We start from the raw sequence: 20,893 nt of genomic DNA, 5'->3' as shown, positions 1-20,893 counted from the left end.
ACACTTCAAAGCAGCATATTCGAACGGCCAAAACATATATAAAAGGTGTTCAACTTCTTATTAATCAAAAAATGCAAATTAAAACCATACTTAGATATTCATCTCCATTAGATAGTTTAAGTTAAATACACTATTAATACCAAGAGTTGGCAAAGCTAAGCAGCAACTTGAAATCTCATACACTACAGGCTGGACTGGAAATTGGCTCAACCACTTGGGAAAAGCAAACAATTCCTACTAAGCATTGGCTTATGACTCAGCAATTTTAATCTTAGCTCAATCTTAGCAAAAACGCGTACACATATATGTACTACAAAAGACACATACAATAACAAATGTTCATAGGAGAACTATCGGTAATAACAGAAAACTGGAAACTACCCAAATGTCCAACAAGTAGAACAGATATATATATACATTTTGGAGTATTCATACTATGGAATTCTATAGAGAAATAAAAATGAACTACTATTACATGCAGGAACATGGATATTCCTACCCAAAAGTTTGAGCAAAAAAATCGCATGCAAAAAGAAAGTGCATTAATATATGATTCCGTTTATATGAATTTCAAAAATAGGCAAAACTATTCAATGGTCTTGAAGTCAGAATAGTGGCTACCTTGGGGAAAGAGCAAGGTAGTAGTGATTGGGAGGGGCTGGAAGAGGAGTTCTTGGGTGCAGACAAGTTCTTTCTCCTGAACTGAGTGTTGATTTCATGGGTATAAGTACTTTGTTAAAACTCACTGAACTGACCCTTTTCTGTGCACTTTTCTGTATTTCTGTTATTTTTTAATTAAAAAGGTAAAGAAAAGCAGTACAAAGTTTTACTGAAAACAGATGCCTTAATTTCATTACCATTTAACTTGTGTGTAAACCAGAAATCGAAAATAACTTTTTTTGGAAAAACTGGGTAACGTTCTAGTACCAAAAGAGTTGTTATGATCTCTAAATATATGCAAACAAAAAGAAAAATACAGTCAATCAATCAGTAGGTATTTTTAAAGATTTTTCAATTAAGGGGCTCCTGGGTAGCTTAGCCGGTTAAGTGTCTGCCTTCAGCTCAGGTCATGATCCCAGCAGGAAGTCTGCTTCTCCCTCTCCCCCTCCATTCTTGCTCTGTCTCTTGCTTTCTCTCTCAAATAAATAAATAAGATCTTAAAACAATTTTTCAGTTAAAATACAGTATCATATTTAATGTATAAAAATATTATGCAATGGGAATTTTTATCTGATATAAAATTCTGTTACATTAAACAAGTTGAGTCCCAAACTGGAATATTATAAATGTTGTTTATAATATTTTAGCAGGCAATCTTGTCTGTTACAGATAGTGCATCTGTACTTTCAGTAACCATGACAAATACTATAAGATTAGATGCCTTAAGATAGAATTACTGTTTATGGTTTGTGGTGTTAGGAAGCAAAATTAGGGCAGAAAGGCATAAAAACTTCTGATGCTCAGTTCTAAGTTAAAATAATGAATTTTTAAATAGCACGTTGCAATTGCTTAATTCATGTTTGGGATACTTCCCCATGTAAATCACTGTAGTAGAAGACCACTTTGTTTATAAGATACCCATAAATACAACATATATAAATTTAAACTGCTTTAATCTCTTGTGTGGATACTAAGTTTATTTGGGATAGATACCAGTCACCAAAAAGGAGAAAATTTAAAATGTGGCTCACAGAAAACTAAAACTGGACGTCATGGAGAGGGATTAAGCCTAATAATTTAGGTTTAGGAGTTAGATAACCTACATGTAAATTCTATCTTCTATAATCATTAGCTTTTTAATATCTCTAATTTTTCTCACTTGTAAAATAGTAAAAAATGATAAATAAAATCCCACTTACTGGATTTGATTAAATTATGAGATATCACATCAAACACATTTAAAACAATGCCCAATACAGAGTGAACACTCAGTAAATGGTTGTTGTCAATAACTGAGGTGAGATTATAGATGACATATTATTTACACAAGTCAAATAGTAAAAAATCAGTGTTATATCTCAGTATTTTTAATTTTCAAACTAGGCTAGATAAGTGCTGTAGGTAAGTATCCATCTATTTTTCATAAATGTCTTTTTAAACATTATTTCTGAAAAAATACTTGACTCATCAGATACTCTTAAGACTGTATAGACCATATACTAAACCAAGCTGGAAAAGTAAATATTGTCTACTTAATTAAGAATATCTTGGAGGGCGCCTGGGTGGCTCAGTTGGTTAAGCGACTGCCTTCGGCTCAGGTCATGATCCTGGAGTCCCTGGATCGAGTCCCGCATCGGGTTCCCTGCTCAGCAGGGAGTCTGCTTCTCCCTCTGACCCTCCCCCCTCTCATGTGCTCTCTCTCATTCTCTCTCTCTCAAATAAATAAATAAAATCTTTAAAAAAAAAAAAAAAAAAAGAATATCTTGGAAAGGTACTTTAATAATTCTAGTAAAGAAAATATGAAGAGTATTGTATTTATTGCCAGAAATTTAAAAAAATACACTCTGAAGTAAAAAAAGTTCTAAGTATAATATGTACTCACACACACATACCACACATATGTAGTGTAAATAATCAAATAAACACAAGATTTTAAAAATATGTTTAACACAATATTGCTATCAGTGGGTTTCACCTTAGATTATTAAAAACCAAAGTAAAAACTACATGTAGGTATTAGTGCAGCGAATTTTTTTTTAAAGATTTTATGTATTTATTTGACAGAGAAAGAGAGCACAAGCAGGGGGAGCAGCATAGGCAGAGGGAGAAGCAGGCTCCATGCTGAGCAAAGAGCCCAATATGGGATTCGATCCCAGGACCCTGGGATCATGACCTGAGTGGGAGGCAGACGCTTAACTGACTGAGCCACCCAGGCATCCCAGTGCAGTGAATTTTTACTGGATTGTTCGGGAGTCTCAGTAGATTATCAAGACCAACGTCCTTGACCTGGACAGAATGGTGGCTGGCATCTCTCACTGAGATGTTTTGGCTAAGCATAATACACCAGACATGCAACTGTACGTAAGATTACCTTACTTCTTGTCCGGACTTGCCACTAACATGATTTTAGGCAAACTACTTATTTATCTGAGCTTGTTTCCTTATCTGTAATTGTGGATAATCATGCCTTCTATCTAACTTTTAGAATTGTTGCAGAGTCAAACACAGTTATGGATGTAACCATGTTTTGTAAACTTCTGGACACAATGGAAGACCTCTTATTAAATGAAGAAAAAAGGGGATTAATTTTGTCAATATTAATTCCAACATAGCTAAATGTATATATGTACATTATCATGTAACTATACATTTCTTATTCATTCTAAAATGTAGAATTATTTAAAAGGGAGTTACCTAGTGGTCAGTCATTTGGGGATTATTCAATGTCTTAGGCATAAGTTTTCATTAAAAATTGCTTATTGGGCGCCTGGGTGGCTCAGTCATTAAGCGTCTGCCTTCGGCTCAGGTCATGATCCCAGGGTCCTGGGATCGAGTCCCACATCGGGCTCCCTGCTCAGCGGGAAGCCTGCTTCTCCCTCTCCCACTCCCCCTGCTTGTGTTCCTGCTCTCGCTGTCTCTCTCTGTCAAATAAATAAATAAAATCTTTAAAATCTTTAAAAAAAAATTGCTTATTAAGGGACTCTTTTCTATGCATCTCATATAAATCAACAGAACCAGGAAGTTAATTCTTAAAAAAATGTGAAAATTGACATAGTTTCTAGTTTTTGTTTGTTTCCAAGGTAGAGATATAAATCCTTTTTTCCTTGAAATCTGAAAAACAAGTTTAATCTTAACCTTCCTTTATTCATTTCTTCCAAAAATATTTATTGAGTATCAACTATGTCAGAGCCTTCACTGGACATAAGAGGAAAAAGGTCTCTATCCTGAGGGGCTTACAGTGGGGGTAATAAACAAGTAAACAATCAGTTACAATTTAGCACAGTAAGTGCTATGTATGGTTGGGGTTTCTATGTATTGTTATGGAAGGACTAAATAAGGACTCCAAACTCAGCCTTCAAGTTCAGGGAAGTCCTCCTAGATAATGTGGCAGCTCATCTGAGCCTTGAAGACATTAGGCAAACTCAATTATATTGCAGAAAGGAGAAAGGTCATTTATGGCAGAGAAGAAAGTATGGAGGGAGAGTGAAGTTTGGAAAAAAAGGAGAGAAAATATGATACATTAGGAGAAATGCAAACAATTCTGTGTGATTGGCATTATGGGAGACTGGAAATGGAAGAGTGTAGAACAATAAAAAATGAATTCAGACAATTAATCATGGACCATTTAATACAGAACTTTAGGTAAAATGCAAAGGGCTCTAGGCATCTTATTCTTAATAGACACTAGATGAGATTGCCTTTAGAGAGAGAACTTTGATTATGGTGTGGAGAATGTGCTTGAGTAGAAGACTGTAAGAGAGGGAGACTGAAGTAAGGACTCTCAACTCTGAATATCCTCATTTGCTACATGGGAAACAAAGACTTGAAGAGATTAGGTAATTTGCCAAACATCACACGGTTTGTAACTGGTGAGCTGGGTTTCCTGCAAAGCTCTGCACAACTCTAATACGTGTGTTCTTTAAGGACCAAGGAAACTACCTCTCATAAAAGAAATGAATGTGGCTAACCCTCAGTATCAGAGACCAGTAACAAATAAAACTGTGTAGGAAAAGCAACGACAGTCAGGTCCACATCATCAAAATCAAGTACAGGGGTGAACAATTATCCAGTGAATTAAGGACCATCTGGATAATCCCAGCAAAAGCAGATTTAGTGCCTGAGTCATTCAGATAATTGTGCAAACAATGTGCCTTGCTCTGGCTGAGTAACCTGGTCATTAATATCTTCCATAGTACGTTTTGCCCTGTGGCACTTTTGAAATGGACAATAGTAGCTCAGAAAGAATTAAGATACTATTCACTTCATGGAAAAGCCACATAAATAATAATGGGATCTTAATAGACTGAGAGGGTATTTTATATGTCCCCAGGAGCCACTTCACACAGTGATATATACACAATATACATAAGCCAAATCCCACTTCAAAGAATAAAAGAAGTTCAGCAATAGCACCCTCAAATGTGTGTTTTTATATTCAATTCTTCGTCAGGTAGAAGAAAGTTTTCTGAGCATTAAAGCAATGAAAAATACTACTACAAATAGACTTACAGGTTAAACTACAGTAAGGTTACAAATTTCTATATGTCCAAAAACATAAAAGATAAAAGACCAAAAAAAAAAAAAAAAAAAGGTGAAGAAAATTTTCACAGTATACAATGGATTTTTCTATTAAATGAGTTAAGAACCATAACTCAATAAAGAGTCAAATGAAATCCACAAATTAGGAAATACAAAGAGCCAATAAACATGAAAACATTTTTCAAAATCATTAAAAAATCATAGAAACACAATTAAAAAACCAGATACACAATTTCTATATCAAAATAGTCACAATTTTTTAAACCACAATACCAAGTATTAATGAGACTATTGCCCAATTGGTTTATACTGAGTATTAATTTGTGCCTAAACTTTTTGCTAGAGCAATTTGGCAACAAGCATTAGGAGTCTGAAAATATTTAAATGTATGACCTAGTAACATCTATGAAGTTATTATAGGAAATGGTCAGAAATGCAAAGATTAATGTATAATCATGTTCATTTCTATAAATGTGAAAAACAGGAAACAATCTAAAGAGTGAATCTATATAAGAAAATAGGTGGCAACCATAAAAAAATACATGGTTAGTAAGAATATTAAATGAAATAAACTAATGCTTATGGTATGATGTTAAGTGGAGATAAAAGCTAAATATAAAAATGAATATTTGCTCTAATTCCAAATTTGCACATTTAAAATACCTGTGTATACTCATAGAAAAAAAAAAAATTGGGAGGTCGCCTGGGTGGCTTAGTCAGGTAAGCACCGGCCTTCGGCTCAGGTCATGATCCCAGGGTCCTGGGATAGAGCCCCGCATCGGTTTCCCTGCTCAGCAGGGAGTCTGCTTCCCCCTTTCCCTCTGCCCCTGCTCATGATCTATCTCTCTCATGCTCTCTCTCTCAAATAAATAAATAAAATCTTCAAAAAAAAAAAAAAAGAAATAAAATTGGGAGGTTGAGAGTGGATCTCTCTGCGTGGTGGAATTTTCTTTCACTTTCAACTTTTCTTGAAAGATCCTGTATTTCCTTATAATCATAAAAATGTCATTTAAATGTAATATTAAATTAGTATACTTTTGAATGTCATTTTATACAATAGGTCATTCATACAACCATCATGAAATAATGACCTATCTTCCTCCAGCTACATTTCCAAAGTCCTATAACTAGTAAGTTCTATTCTCAGGATTTGAACCCAAGTGTTCTTGCTCCAAAGTTAGCACTGTGGATATGAAGATATGAAGTAAATCACAGTGAAAGTTGCAAAGAAGAGTATAACCAATAATGAAAATTAACAATGTATTATGTCAGTAGTATGTGGCATCCTAGATTAAAGCAGAGAGACATACGTTGGAAGGTTTGATGAATTGTCTACTGTACTAATCCAAGACATGCAACGATATATACACTTGTATTGGGGGAAATATATGATACAAATTAGAGATCAGAATAAAAATGGATAGTTTAATTACTGAATAGATAATGGCACTTGGAGATAGAGGAGGGAAGTCTGGAAAAAAAAAAAAAAAACCTAATCACAAACCAGAAGCCTGGAAAACTGTGGTATCCTTTGCTAAAAGCCAGTATTGGGGGAAAAAAAAAGTTTTTACTACCTACTACTAATAGCTATTACTTATAAGTAATGAATACAACCAAGCCCTATTTTAAATATGTTACGTAGATTATTTTATTTAATACTAAAAAAAATAAACCCACAGAAAACTCTGATGTAAGTGCTGTTATAATACCCATTTGACTTACTGACATTCACTTATCTGCATAATGATATATAGATATTAACACAAGTAGGCTTCCTTCCAAAGCCTGTGCTCTTAGCCACCAGGTTAGTAATTTGGAATGCCTAATGGAGGAGAGATTAGGAAAGAAATGCAGAAGGAGAATTTTGTTTCCAATAGGATAAATTGCATCAGTTGGGGGAATTCACTTGAAAACCTGAAGCAGGAAGAGGAGATAAGAGGGAGGCAAAGAAGAGAAGTTTAGAAAAAGAGAAAAATTATAACATCAGATCATTGCAGTATCATAAAGTAAAATCTCAAGGAGGAGATGGAGAATATGGAAAACTTTGAAAGTTCAAAGAGAAAGAAAAATGAATAATAATACATCAATTAAAAAAAAAACAATCATTGGACTTGAACTTACTGATGAATGGGTTCTTTGTTATGACGTAAACCATGACCAATTTATATATAGAAATAGATGGTGATGGGAAATGGATAGACATTGTTGTTTTCTTTTTTAATAAAGATATAACATGGCATGTTTTGTATAGAAAAGTATAAAAGGAAAAAAAAAAAGAAAAGTATAAAAGGTCTATCTTTCAGCTTGGTCTGTAGTTGGTCTCAAGGGGCACAGATAAGAGAGAATATATAGAATAACCTGTACATAGCCATAACCCCTATTGGAAAATTGAATCACTCTGTGGCAGGATACAGAAATGCCTCATGTCTCCCATTACTCCTCTTGGAGAAGATAACAGAGCCAAAGGAAGTTTCCAAAAGTAGTTCCCAACACATAGCCTTCTATTAATAAATATATTATGCCTCAATCATTGCTCCAAATCATTCCTTATGATGATACTTTCTCAATAAGAATCTTCAAGCCTACTTAGAACTGTGTTCAATGTGGTGGAGTATACAAAAATATAGGTCATGGTCTTTTTTCTGCAAAGTGCTTCTTTGCCTAATTAGAAGACAAATCAGACATGTATATAAGGGTTAAGCAAATAAATAAATAAGACCAAGCATCTGAATAACTGAATAACTTTGGCCTGTATTGTTACTGGTATAACATTGACCAAATTTTGTTATCAATACCAAAAATCACAGGAAGCTGAAGGATTCTGTTTGAGGGTAACTGCTATGCAATATAATTCATAGTAGGTTGTTGAAATATTAGGGTTGAAATAGTGGAATTTTAGAAGGCTTTAGGCAAATTTCTGGTATCCTCTAAATCTTAGTTTTTTCATCTAAGAAAATGAAAAAGTTACCATCTGGATTAAATAACTTCAGGCAATGGGAAAAATAAATGCACATACATCTATAAATGAAAGTCCATGTAATGCAAATAAATATGTGAAAAAGCAGCACACATTTAAATATTGGATCCACAAGTAAAATTTGTACAAAGAAATAGATTAAAACTATCTAGTTTTACATCTTGCAAGGTGGGTGGATCTTTTCCCCCCAGATCTCCAAATGCTACTAGCTATAAGTTACCACCCAAATAAATTTACAACCCACCAACGAAGGTAGGGCATACACAAACCATTGTGCTCTGAGGAGTTTAATAAAATATCCCCAATATGATATGTATTTATTTGATATGTGTGTTACATTTCAGGCTGGTAAGGTTCATAGGTACATTGTAAAGCTGAAAAATTCAGGGAAATGGATGAAGATCAAATAGCACTCTAAGAATGTATTCAAAATAGTATTTGGAAATACTGCTATTCATGTGCGTTACAGAGACATTATTCCATGCAGGGTTTCCTCGGTCTGAACACATCTTCTCTGGCTTTTCCCCCAATGGAGAATTTGATTCCCTTTTGCCCCTCCCACTCAGTGCTTCCAGATTGCTTCAGAAGGCCCAGGCAGCCTGCTCAGCAGCAGGCAAACAGGGCTGGGTGTGCATGAGCTATATATAGCTCCACCTTGGAGATGTGCACACACAAGCACACATACAAATGCCCATGCTGCATTTGGCATGAATAAATGAGAAAAGGTTGCAGCCTTCCCCTTTCCTTTTTCCCCATCACCCCAAATTTTCAAAGCAGGGTGTCATCGGTTCCCTAGAGTGATGCAGCCTCTAATTTCTCTGCAATTCTTCTGCCTACTGCTTCCAGCAATCTGACTCCGGCAGGAACCGGCATTGGGCCAACACCTACTTCCCAGATGCGGTCACCCAGGGAGGCTGCCTTGCAACCGCAGGGAGCCCAGCCGGGCACAATTACTTGACTCTCTGGGAATCTCCGAGGATAAACCCGTTTTTTACAAACTAGGCGAAAAGGTTCCCCATAGACAACACCAGGCTAGGAGAGAAGAGGCGAAGGCTTCCCTGCCTCTCCCCTCCTCGGTCTGCAGCAGATAGGCGAGAAGGGCCCAGGTCTTCTCAATAGAGACGCAATTAATCGGTAAATACCCTTAGAGTTGCGGGATTTCTTCCCCACCCCCCGCTCCTGAAGGGAGCCAGTCCTTAACAGAGGAGCCAGGGAACAAACAAGTGCCTTCCTCCCCTCGGCCCAGTCATTCCCAGTTTTTGCAGGGATGCGCTTGCTAGTCTAGACGCAAGGTACGAGGGTAAATGAGTAGGTGCAGACATGCGTGGGGAGGAGCAGAAGCTCTACTCGGTTTAGGAAGACCTGCGGGTTCCCGGCTGCTGACATGTCTGCTCCCCCATACCCTCCCCTGCGGGTGGACATGGCATGCCTTGGGCGCGACACCGGCCGCGGCGCCGAAGCCTCTGAGAGGAAAGTTGACGAGACACAGATGGAGGCTCGGTCCCCTCTCCTAGGCACTGCCGCCTGCCCCGCCCGTCACCGGGGCTCCCGCACCCCTCCTTCCCAGCACCCAGACGACCTCCATCCCAGCCCTTCCAGCCGCACTTCACGACGAGAGCTGCAGCGACCTCACCAGATTTGGGGGTGACGAGGGCGGGGCGGGGCTGGGGGAAGGGGAAGAGGAAGGGAGGCAACAGTAGCATGAAAATACGCATTTTTTTTTTTTTTTCTATCTGCAAAGAAGGAAAAGTCCTGCCTCCTACCTGGTCTCCGCTCCTGCTCTCCTCGGTGCGGCACAGCTGGACCATAACCTACAGGTTTCCCACTTCCGCTGCCAACACCTGGGAGCGCATCTCCGCACCCGGCGCCCCTCCTAGCCTCCGCGGAGCCCTGCCTAGCTACTTGACAGCAGAAGCCGGGCCTTTTAGAGCGGTCATTGGGGCCGCGGGGAAAGGGGGCGGGCACCAGAGAGAAACCCGCGTCTCTCATTGGATAGGCGGAATGCCACTCTCACGCCAGACCAGGTTCTCGCTGCGGACTGAGGTTGCTGCTAAACCTAACTGCAAAGGGTCTCTGCAGTCCCTGGCATCAAACCTGCTGCCACTGGATCAAGGACCCCTAAGAGGAGGGAAATTGGTTTGATGACTTGTCATCTGAGAGCCCCAAGAGGGAGGAAAGGGCCAGGCATAACCAGACACCCAGCACTTTCCAGAGCTTCCCTGAAGGGACCATCTGCTCTGGGAGATATGACAGGAGAAAATACCAGGAGCACTGCCTTGATAGAGAAGCACGAACTTCAGTTAAGAATGGAGCAAAATACAGAAATACATACACTTAAGTGAAAAAAAAATCACACGAAATAAAAAGACATGAGGGTTTTGTTTGTTTCAAGTTCCCATTTTTGCCTAAACGTAACATGGCAGTTTTCCCGTGGAGTAAAGGTTGAACTGTTTGTTCTGTACTGCAGAGAAACTCCAAAATATCCCCTGGTAGGAACAGTGCTTTAAATGGGAAATAACCTCTCCAGAAAGAGTAAAGGAAGGAAAGCAAGGCCAAACTGCATGATGGACTTACCTTGGGCAGTTCATTTGGTGGTAGAAGTCTTAAAATAATCACCACCAGACTAACTGATAATCAATCTGTTTCTTTTCTACTGATATTAGTCCCTCATTCCTTTTGTGCTCAAACCCTGAGGCTGCAGAGGATGTATAAGCCAACCTAATCCTAGGTGATCCCAAGCCTGCCTTTTAGGTGAAGGGGGCCAAGGATAAAACAAGCTTGTTCCCATCTTTCATCTCTGCCATTTGTCCAGGTGGAATCAGGAAGCTGTGGGATTCAAGGCACTTCTCAAATGGGGGAAAATGATAGAAAGATTACCAGCAAAATTGGAGGAAGGGAAGCATCTTATTTTAGTGCTGTACAAGGAAACAATCTTCTCACTTGCAGGCTGCCTCCTTTCTGCAAATAGCCATGTTCTGCATCCACCTAAATTAAGTAGTCATCTTAACCAGTGCTGAACATGACACAGCTCACTGGACACCTGTTAGAGAAAATGGCATTGTTATCAAATGCTCAATAAATGTAGGCTCATACCTTAGTGCTTATAGTTGTTATGACTATTGGCCAGACTCTTCATAAAATGTTCTCTTTATAAAACTAGATGATTCGAATCAATGTATTTGGAAGTGGGAAGGGACCCTAAAGATAACTTATAGAGAGCAATACATATGGCTTTTATGCTGGGAACCCACTTACCCCTGAATGGGAATAACTAGAAATGTAATGGCAAGTTTCAAAACCAATCAGTCATGGTTCTATGTAATATGCCATTAGTCTTGCATCTCCACTCCAGGGACCCACACCAATTGTTCCATTTAATTGGACAAATCATGCATTACTTAGTGCATTTACTGAGCACTTATTCTGTGCCACACCCTGTGTTAGGTGTTAGGGAACTAAACAAGAATAATCCATAGACCGTGTTAAAGAGAGACTCAGGAAGCAATGAAGATAGTAAAATATTATAGTAAGGAATATGTATTTTCAACACTAACATCTTTTGATTCCTAAGCCTATATTATTTTGAGTAACAGTGAACTATAGCAGACCCTCCCCTAGATTTAAGCAGTGAGGAGAAAGTGAAGTATCAAGGAAAGAAACTGAACATTGAGGTTAGCACAAAAGTTGAAATTGGAAGTGAAAAGAATACCAAAGAAATCTCTGCTATCCTCATTCTTTCATTCCTTAATTCATTCATTTTTTTCAACAAATATTGCTATTGTAAATATGGTGATGAATAAGGTAGGCAAGCTCTCATGGAGCATATTGATTTTTCAAACAGACAATGTTACTTTGCATATTTACTGATATAATTACAGCTCACACATACACACACAATTTGGGAAGAGTATTACGAGGATTATAATTTCTATCTGGGCATCAGGCACCTCATATATTTTCAGATAAAACAGACTATCTCCAGGTTATTGGTAATTATCTCAGAGAGCAAAACCTGTACATCTGTTCCCAGAATACATATATTCTTATATATATGAATATATCAAAAGTATCTGCTACAGTGCATTTTACACTTTTCAAATTACTTTCAGACAAAATTCCCTTTTCCTTAAGTAAGCAGAAGAGTCATTAGTAGCTCCATTTCACAAATGAGGAAATTGAAGTAGCCAAGGAAATGTATTCCTTTGAAAGTAAAGGTAATTAAAATATAGTTATGTATATAATGTTAGGTGTATAAGAGACATTCAGTACTTAAAGGTGAATATATGGTTTATAAAATGTGAGAATTTAAAGAACTTTAGAAACTCTCAGTTTCCACCATTATTCTGTGAAGGAGAGACTCAATTATTATAATTAGCTCAGGATCACGTACCTACTTAGAAGCCAAGGTGAGTCTAGAACTCAGATCTTAGGGCTACTCCTTCATTATTTTTTCACCACAATGAACAATAACTTTGGTATCTCTTCCAGCAGAGTTCTTGCCCCTTTTCCTCCCTGAACCACACAGCCTTTTGAAATTTTCAAGACTGATCCAACAGCATACTCATTTTCCAGCATCTATAAAAATATATGAGAGCATGCCACTTTAACTGGAAATTAAGCAGGACATAATCAGTAGCTGAGATTAAGTTTGCTTGTCAGTTGGGGGTCTGCCTCATAAGACAGGGATCAGAGTAATTGGGGCTGGTGTTCAGGTATACAGAAAGCTGATGGAAATGGGTGGCTAGCTAGGCAGATTGCCTCTAGCACATACTGTCCCTAAAATAAGAAAGAGGAGAACAGCAGAAACATTAGTCTGAACCCTCACTATCTGACAGCCTGGTAAAGAACCTATTTGCAAAACTCTAAAACAAACAGTAGGAAAACAAAGAAAAGAAAAGAAACAGTAGGAAGATTTTGCCTGGTTCTCTGGCTGGCTCTGATTGCCTCATCACTTGCAGAGTTCCCCAGCACAGTGTACTGGGTATTACATTGCTAAACTTCCCTTGGCCCTACTATTGAATTCTCCTGCCATCCATCCCCTCCTTCTTCCACCCTGCATTGGCACTCTTTCTTGAAGCATTCCAATTTCCTCCAACCAGTGATTAAATCTTACAGCAGCAGTGCAGTTTCCACAGTGTGTATTCTTTTTCTTTCTCCTGTGCCCCACCCACTGTTTCCTCACTCCGAAGCTGCCCAGAATGGTTGCATGCATAGCCTGTGGTAGCAAAGACAGGGGAGAATAAGAAAAAAGGGGCTTTTCCAACCAAAATTTCAAATGAAACTCAACAGAGCAGAAAGACAACAGAGGCTCTGCCCACTAGTACAAAGATTGTCATGCTAAACCCAGTATGCAGTGTCTCAAAGAAGATCACATCAGCCCACTGACCTAGCTTTTACATAGCCAATAGGGAATGATTGCAAAGGGATACACACACACACACACACACACACACACACACACTGCACCATGTGGCTGGAGAAAGAGGTGGGGAAGATAGTTTTCAAATAGTAAATACTGGAAACACAGTTGACAGTAGCAGTTTGCTACTCACCCGGGGTCACTGCAATATTTTTGGAGATGAACAGTAGGATTAGAATTCCTTTTGTTTTGTTAGTGACTGCTGTGCACCACAAGGGCAGATTTACAGAAAAGCCACTGATATTACTGATATTGCCAGGACATCTTCACACAGATTCCATTGTTTCACAGTAGAACCCACTATTTCCCGTTAATATTACTCCATTTGCATAACGGGAATCAACCTGTGATATAACAAAAAGGCATGTTACTCCTTAGTCAGCCAGTATGTCCTCAAAATTCTTTCAACTTGTGAAACTCATGGGGAAGGACAATGCTCAATTCAGTTGTTAAATTGGAGTTTGGTCTCTGCTACTCACAGAGAGTAGGTAGTCAGTTATTATTGGTGAACTCCATTGTTAACCTTAATTAACATTTCCTTTCCCTTCTTTCCCAATAGCCACCTAGAAACACTGAAAATTTCATTTTCTGAGTACATCCTTGAAATGATGAATACCTTCACATCTGGAGTGGACATGGGATGAGACATTAGAAGACCTTTGTTCTACTCTGATCTAGTAAATAGCTAAGAGGCTAGGGATGGAACTGTAATACTCAGTTTCCTAGAGCATAAAATGAGGAGCAGAATGACACAAAACTATTTGTTAATAATATGGTACCAGCATCTTTATAAAAGGTCATCTACCCAAATATACACCCTACTCCCCAAAACAACCAAAAGAAGCAAAGGGAGAGGTACAGAGGAAATAATTTTCCATTTCACCCAAATTTTCAAGTTTATTGGCCTAAAGTTGTTCATAAAATCCCCTTTTTGTGTGTTTAATATCTATTAGATCTGTATTTATGATCCAGTTATCATTTTCAATGTTGATAAATTGTGGGGTTTTCCCCTTATTAGTTTTCTAGTGTTTAGAAATTTTATTAATCATTTCAAATATCAATTTTGGCTTTTTAATTTTTCTGTAATATGTATGTGTTTTCTATTTTATTGATTTCTTCTCTTACCTCCATTATTTCCTTCCTCTTACTTTACTTACTTACCAGAAAACAGAGTTATAGATGACAAAAGAAAGAAAATGAGACAGGAATGTCCCAGGAAGGAGACATCCAGAAAGGGAGAATTGTCAGTTCAGAGTATAAACTCTACCCAAATTTTAAACTGACTCCTAAACCATATATACACAGGACAGATTCCAAGCAGGACTCCAAGCAGTACAGATAAAGTTAAAAGAGTTGTATTAGGATAAATAATGGCCCCTTACTCTCTGGAACCTGTGAATGTTACCTTACATGGCAAAGGTCTCTGCAGAAGTGATTAAGGATCTTGAGATCGGGAGATTACCCTGGATTATCTGGCTAGGTCCTAAATGAGATCACATGTATCCTTATAAGAGGCAGGCAGAAAGAGATTTCACTATACACAGAGCAGATGGTGATGCGAAGACAGAGCAGGGAGAGATTTGAGGATGTTGGCCTTGAAAATTAGAGTGATGCAGCCATATGCCAAGGAACCCCTGCAGCCACCAGAATCTGGAGGAAGCAAGGAATGGATTCTCCTTAGGGCCGTTGGAGGGAGGGTGGCCATGCTGGGCCACCTTGATTATGGCCCAGTGATGCTGATTTGGACATTCCAGTCTCTAGAACTGTGAGAGAATATTTTTTACTGTTTTAAGACATTTGTTGATTTAAGTGAGAGGATAAATTTAGTTGTTTTGTTGTGGTGATAATTTGTTACAGAAGCCATAGGAAACTAGTACAAGAATTTAACAGAGATTTCAACTGCTGCCTGCCACAGCGGAGACAGAATTTGGAATTTGAGTACACCCAAGTTAACCACCTTTTAAATGAACAAATGAAACATATTCATACTCTTCAAAAAGACATAACAGAATCTATAATCTCTACAATGTATCATTGCAATGACATAACAGAATCTATAATCTCTACAGTGTATCATTGCAATGTCCAGGATATAATCTAAAATTACTATACATACTTGCCTCCCCCTACTACTGCCTGCCTCTCAAAAGAAAAACAAAAACAAACCAAAAAAATGAGATTTATACTTAAGAGTAAAGGCAGATATGATAGTTAGGAGACAAGGATTTTAAAACTGCTATTATAGTTATGCTCAAGAGCAAAAAGGGAAATTTGTCAATAATGGGTATTTTCCCAGGTAAATTGGAAATCTACACACAAATCTTCATCCTAGAATCTGTTTCCTGGGTAATTCAACACAATTTAATAAATCATACACACTCGTTATATAACATATTAAAAAAACTAGAAGACATAATAGTTGGAAAGAAATCTACCCAGAAATTGATAAATTATTGTTTGATATTATTAATTTACTAAGCTTTTGTAACTATAAATTTTCTCTGAATTTTCATGGATGTTCCAATAAAAGCTGACTAGTTTCAACTACACCCAAATATTTTGTTTTTTTTTATAACCCTTCTCCTCCTGTCTCCTTTTCAGCAATTATTGTTTATATCTCCTTTATTTTCAACACCCATTTTTCTAGACTTACCCTTATTATAAATGTATGTTCAAATCTCCCTCACAGAAAATTACTCTGACCCTAAATTTTCCTCTAATTACAGTATAAGACCTTGAGAACTGAAAATTTTCCACTGTGGCCCTTACATGTCCTTATCACTTTCCAATTCTCTCCCGGTTTTCTTTCTAGTTCTGTAAGAACTCTAAAGCTCCTTCCCCAAATTCTCTTTCTCTGTATCTCTCTCCCTTTCTCTCTCAATGTTGATTTTATGTAGAATTGTGCTAATTCTTAACCCTCTTATCACTTTACATTTTCTCCTGTATGATATTATGAGTTCTTTTGGTTCCAACTTCTCATATTTTTTTAATAAATCTCCATCTCCAACCTTGGATCTACTCTGCACTACAGACTCATAAGTCCATTTCTGTACTTGGATGATTCAAAATCATGTCAAACTTAAAATGTCCAAAACTGAAATAATCACCTTGGTACAAGTTACAAAGGAACATTATGAAAAGAGAACCTTAATATACCTGGGAGAGGAAAAGGAAATAGAGATGATGTTTAAGTATATTCTTACAGGAAGAATTATCAGTATCTAGAACTTAAGACAACATTCCTAATTAGAACAAAGTGTGAAAGATATAATGTAAAATATCAAGGCATGCTCAAAGATTGAGATATGATTATGATTAAAGCATAAGCATAAAGAGAATGAAAAACAGATTGGAAACTACATTGACCTCTTCACTATTCCCCAACTGAGGCACACTCAATCATAGAGTTTTATTCTTGCTGGTCTCCCTTCCTGAAATACTTTCCCTCAATTCCTATGTGAATACTTTTTTCAGATTTTTATTAAAATGTTACCTTCTCTATTAGCCTACCCTTGATCATCTCACTTAAAATTGACATCCCCCCACTGCAGAACTCCCATTTCCATTTCTTCCTCCTTATTTCTCTATGGTGCTTTTTATCAACTACGATACAATACATTTTTTTGTACTCATTTGGTTTATTGACTATCTTGACTACCCTATCTTTCCTTTGGAATTTGAGTTCCACTGTGGCTTAAATTGATTCTCTTTTGTTCACTTCTGAATGCTTATTTGATAGAACAAATAGTCCGTGGGGCACAATAGGTACTCAATAAATATTTGTTGACTGTGAAAAAGAAAGGATTGAAGAATTAGGAACCCAAACAAAACAGAGTACTCGTAATGCTATGCCTTTTGCTTGACTCTGTCTTCACACTTGTTCTCTGAACCTGGGATCTACTCCCCCCTCTTCCCTACCCAGACTGTTTTCAACCAGGTAAACTTGTTTATCCTCTAAAACAGTGTTAGCTGGTATTTATTTTGTGAAACTCAAACTCTCCTCACACACCCACACCCAGATAGTCACAACTACTTCTGTACTTTTATATTTTACACATATATTTATTATTCTACTATTACATTTTATTGTATGCATTTTTTGGTAGAGCTCTCTTTTTTTAAAGATTTTATTTATTTATTTGACAGAGAGGGAGAGCCAGAGAGCACAAGCAGAGGGAATGGCAGAGGGAGAGGGAGAAGCAGGTTCTGCACTGAGCAGGGAGCCTGATGCGGGGCTCGATCCCAGGCCCCTGGGATCATGACCTGAGCTGAAGGCAGATGCTTAACCACCTGAGCCACCCAGGCGCCCCTTGGTATATCTTTCTTTGGTACAAATAAAAAGTTCCTTGAAGACAAGGACTATATTTGGTTGGTTGGGAATTCTGGTGAGAACTAAAAAATCTGTTACTGCCCTCTCCTTCCTACTACATGTTATCTTAGAAGCATTCAGAGAAGGTGACATATGAATTAGATCTTTAAAAACAAATAAATTTAACTAGAAAGAGCGTAAGGAATAACAAAGATACAGTTTTATTCATGAGAGTTAAAAATTACATGACTTTTTTAGTTTACTTATATTTGAAATGGAAAGCATAGATTTTTGAGGATCACGTTAACAGTTACTATGGAAAGAATGGCTATCACTTTTTACCTTAATGCGGTATTAACTTAAAGGTTAATTATGAGAAATATGAAAATTTGCTGATAAAAGCATGGAAAATTATAAATCCACCTGAACAAGTAGAGAATATGTAAAATTCAAATTTGGGGACTCTGAATCTTGCTTGTTTCTGAAGAAAAGGAGATCAGAAATGCCATTCCATTAGTCTTGTTGCCCTTCCTTTGAGTATTCAGTATTCAGAGGAACATGTAGCACAAATATCTCAGTACATACGGAATGCACAAAGCAGTTTAAGAAGAAAGCATTACCTACCACCAGTAAATCTGAGCTTTATGCTGCCATCCAATTATCAAATTAGAAGCAATACTTAAAAGAAAATTTACTTTAACCTTTATATGGACATAATCTTTTTTTTCCAAAAGTCTGTACCACTTGACATTGCAATAAAATTGGCTGAAAGCCTGGATTCCTGGTTGTCTACCTGAAGAAAGTTGATATATATTTTTTCAAATATATGTCAATCATGTATACATGACTAGAAACTGCTTACCCTACCTTTTCAGTTTACCTGAATACCTGAATTTTTTCTATGTTGCTATTGCTGTTACAACTTTATTAGTCACTCTAGCTTAAGTGGGTATTTCTTATACTATCAAGAATTCTTTTGTTGATTAGCAAATTTCCCATAAGAAGGCAAAGAAATAGGACATGGGTCAAGTCAGTTACAAAAGGAAAGAGAGACTACAGTGGTTCATTTGGACTGTAGGCTTGAAAATGATATGAAAGACGAATTTCTCATGTGTTGCACAATTCTTTGGAGAGGATGTTTGCAGAGGTCAACAGGATTGATAGGAAATACAAAGCTGTTGACACAAGGATTACTTCATTCTGGGATGGTCTCTCACTCTGAAAAATATCTGAAAACCCTCCTGTTTAAGTCCTCCCCCCATTTAAAATTCTCTAATGGAGGTGCCTGGGTGACTCAGTCGATTAAGTGTCCAACTCTTGATTTCGGCTCAGGTTATGATCTCAGGGTTCTGGGATCAAGCCCTGTGTGGAGCCCCAAGTGGGGCTCCATGTTCAGCATGGAGTCTGCTTGAGATTCTCTCTCTCCCTCTCTCTCCGCCCCTCCCCCATCTCTCTCTCTCTCTCAGATAAATAATTAAATAAATCTTAAAGTAAAATTCTCCAATTACATTTTGAATGTCCAACTTTTTCCATTGTAAGTGATCTGGCTCCTACTACGTCTCTGACCTTATCTCAAATCACTCAGCTCTTCGCTCACTATGCTCCAGCCTTAATTGGCCTTGATTGTGAACCTCGAATGCCAAACTCAGTCTGTTCCTTTTTTTCTAAAAGGTTCTTCTGGCTCTTTTATGATTACATTTCTATGATTTTTCAAGTCTAATCTTACACATTACCTCTCAGAGAACACTTGGTGATGACATGACTGGGCATATTACAGTAGGAACAACTGCTCTTGGGTCATCAGCTGAATCCTGACAACACTGTGAAATTAAACCATAAATTCAATCAGGTGCAACAAAAGAAAACAGAAACTTCCTACCAGTCTCCTGTTTCGCTTTTTTTCATTCCTCCTTCCTCCTTTTGTGATCATGCTACAGTGTATCAGCAACAGTTCTTGCAACATTAAATGCCGATTTGTTTGGATTATTTTCCCAACATTCAATTAGATGCTCAATTCCAAAATGTAGACGTCATCCTCCATTCTTCTCTTTCCCTCACTCACCGATTTAATCTATTAATAATTCCTATTAACCATCCTCAGATCATATTCTAATGTATCACAGTGCTGCCACTCTGATCAAAGCTACCATTCCCTTTTTCTAAGCTTAGTGCAATAACCTGATCATTGGTCTCCGTCCTTTCATTCCTACCTATTTGTCAAATCACCCACTCTTAAATCAGTCATTTAAGAACAGGAATCAGTTTAGATCACTCACCCATCAAATGTTTTATAACGACTTTGCATTATGGTTTGAATGTCCAACTTTTCCATTATCAAGTCTGTCTCCTCCCTACCTCGTTGACCTCATCTCAAACCACCCAGCTCTTTGTTTACTAAGTTCCAGCCACTCTGGCTTGATTCTGTTCCTCAAATGTGCCAAATTCAGTCTGTTGTTCCTTTTTTCTTTTTTCTTTTTTTTTCCTTCCACTCAGACTGTGTCCTCTTACTCCCTGGAAGGAGGAGAAGAACGATCATCAATGGCAATAGACAGTTGTAGAAGCAACACCTAGAGCCAGGTTCACACTGAGGAGAGAACACTGCACCTCCTCCTCATGGTTTCAGGTACTCTACATTCAGAGAAACTTCTCTAGTAACAAACCATAGACATGATCCCTGAAAGCATAGTCTTTGTTGTTCCTTTTTTCTACAAGTCTTCTCCTGGTTCTTCCTATGATTGGCTTTCTGTGATTTTTCAAGTCTAATCTTAAGTGTCACCTCTCACAGAAGACTCCTGTGACAACACTCCTAACCTATATCCCCCAACTCAGATTCTCTATCATATCACACTATTGTTTTTCCTTCAGAGCCCTTGACTGTGAGACATAATATTTGGCATTTAAATGTTTGTCTGTATATCTTTTTCTTCTCTCTATAGAATATAGGCTCCATGAGAACAAGGACGCTGGCTGCCATATTAACTACTATCTT

The 20,893-nt window shown here is 37.7% G+C and overlaps 1 protein-coding gene and 1 non-coding gene across 4 annotated transcripts in view; both read right to left on the bottom strand.

Moving 5' to 3' along the window:
* CNTN1 (contactin 1) overlaps window positions 1-10,105 on the bottom strand; it is a 359,923-nt gene extending 349,818 nt beyond the window's left edge. For 2 of the 3 annotated variants that reach the window (XM_078075892.1, XM_078075891.1), the window contains exon 1: window positions 9,940-10,104. The gene's annotated coding sequence lies outside the window, so the exon portion shown is untranslated. Of the gene's footprint in view, window positions 1-9,939 lie in introns of all 3 variants that reach the window. The other variant, XM_078075893.1, reaches the window with a different exon arrangement.
* Window positions 10,106-20,388: 10,283 nt separating this feature from the next.
* LOC118528032 (small nucleolar RNA U3) lies at window positions 20,389-20,594 on the bottom strand. The gene has a single exon (XR_004913418.1). It is a non-coding gene; the product is annotated as a small nucleolar RNA U3 (small nucleolar RNA).
* Between the last annotated feature and the right edge of the window lie 299 nt (window positions 20,595-20,893).

This window comes from Halichoerus grypus, chromosome 6, assembly GCF_964656455.1.
Source record: "Halichoerus grypus chromosome 6, mHalGry1.hap1.1, whole genome shotgun sequence".
NCBI lineage: Eukaryota > Metazoa > Chordata > Mammalia > Carnivora > Phocidae > Halichoerus > Halichoerus grypus.
The sequence above is the reverse complement of the archived record's forward strand: the minus strand, read 5'-3'. Positions and strand labels throughout refer to the sequence as shown.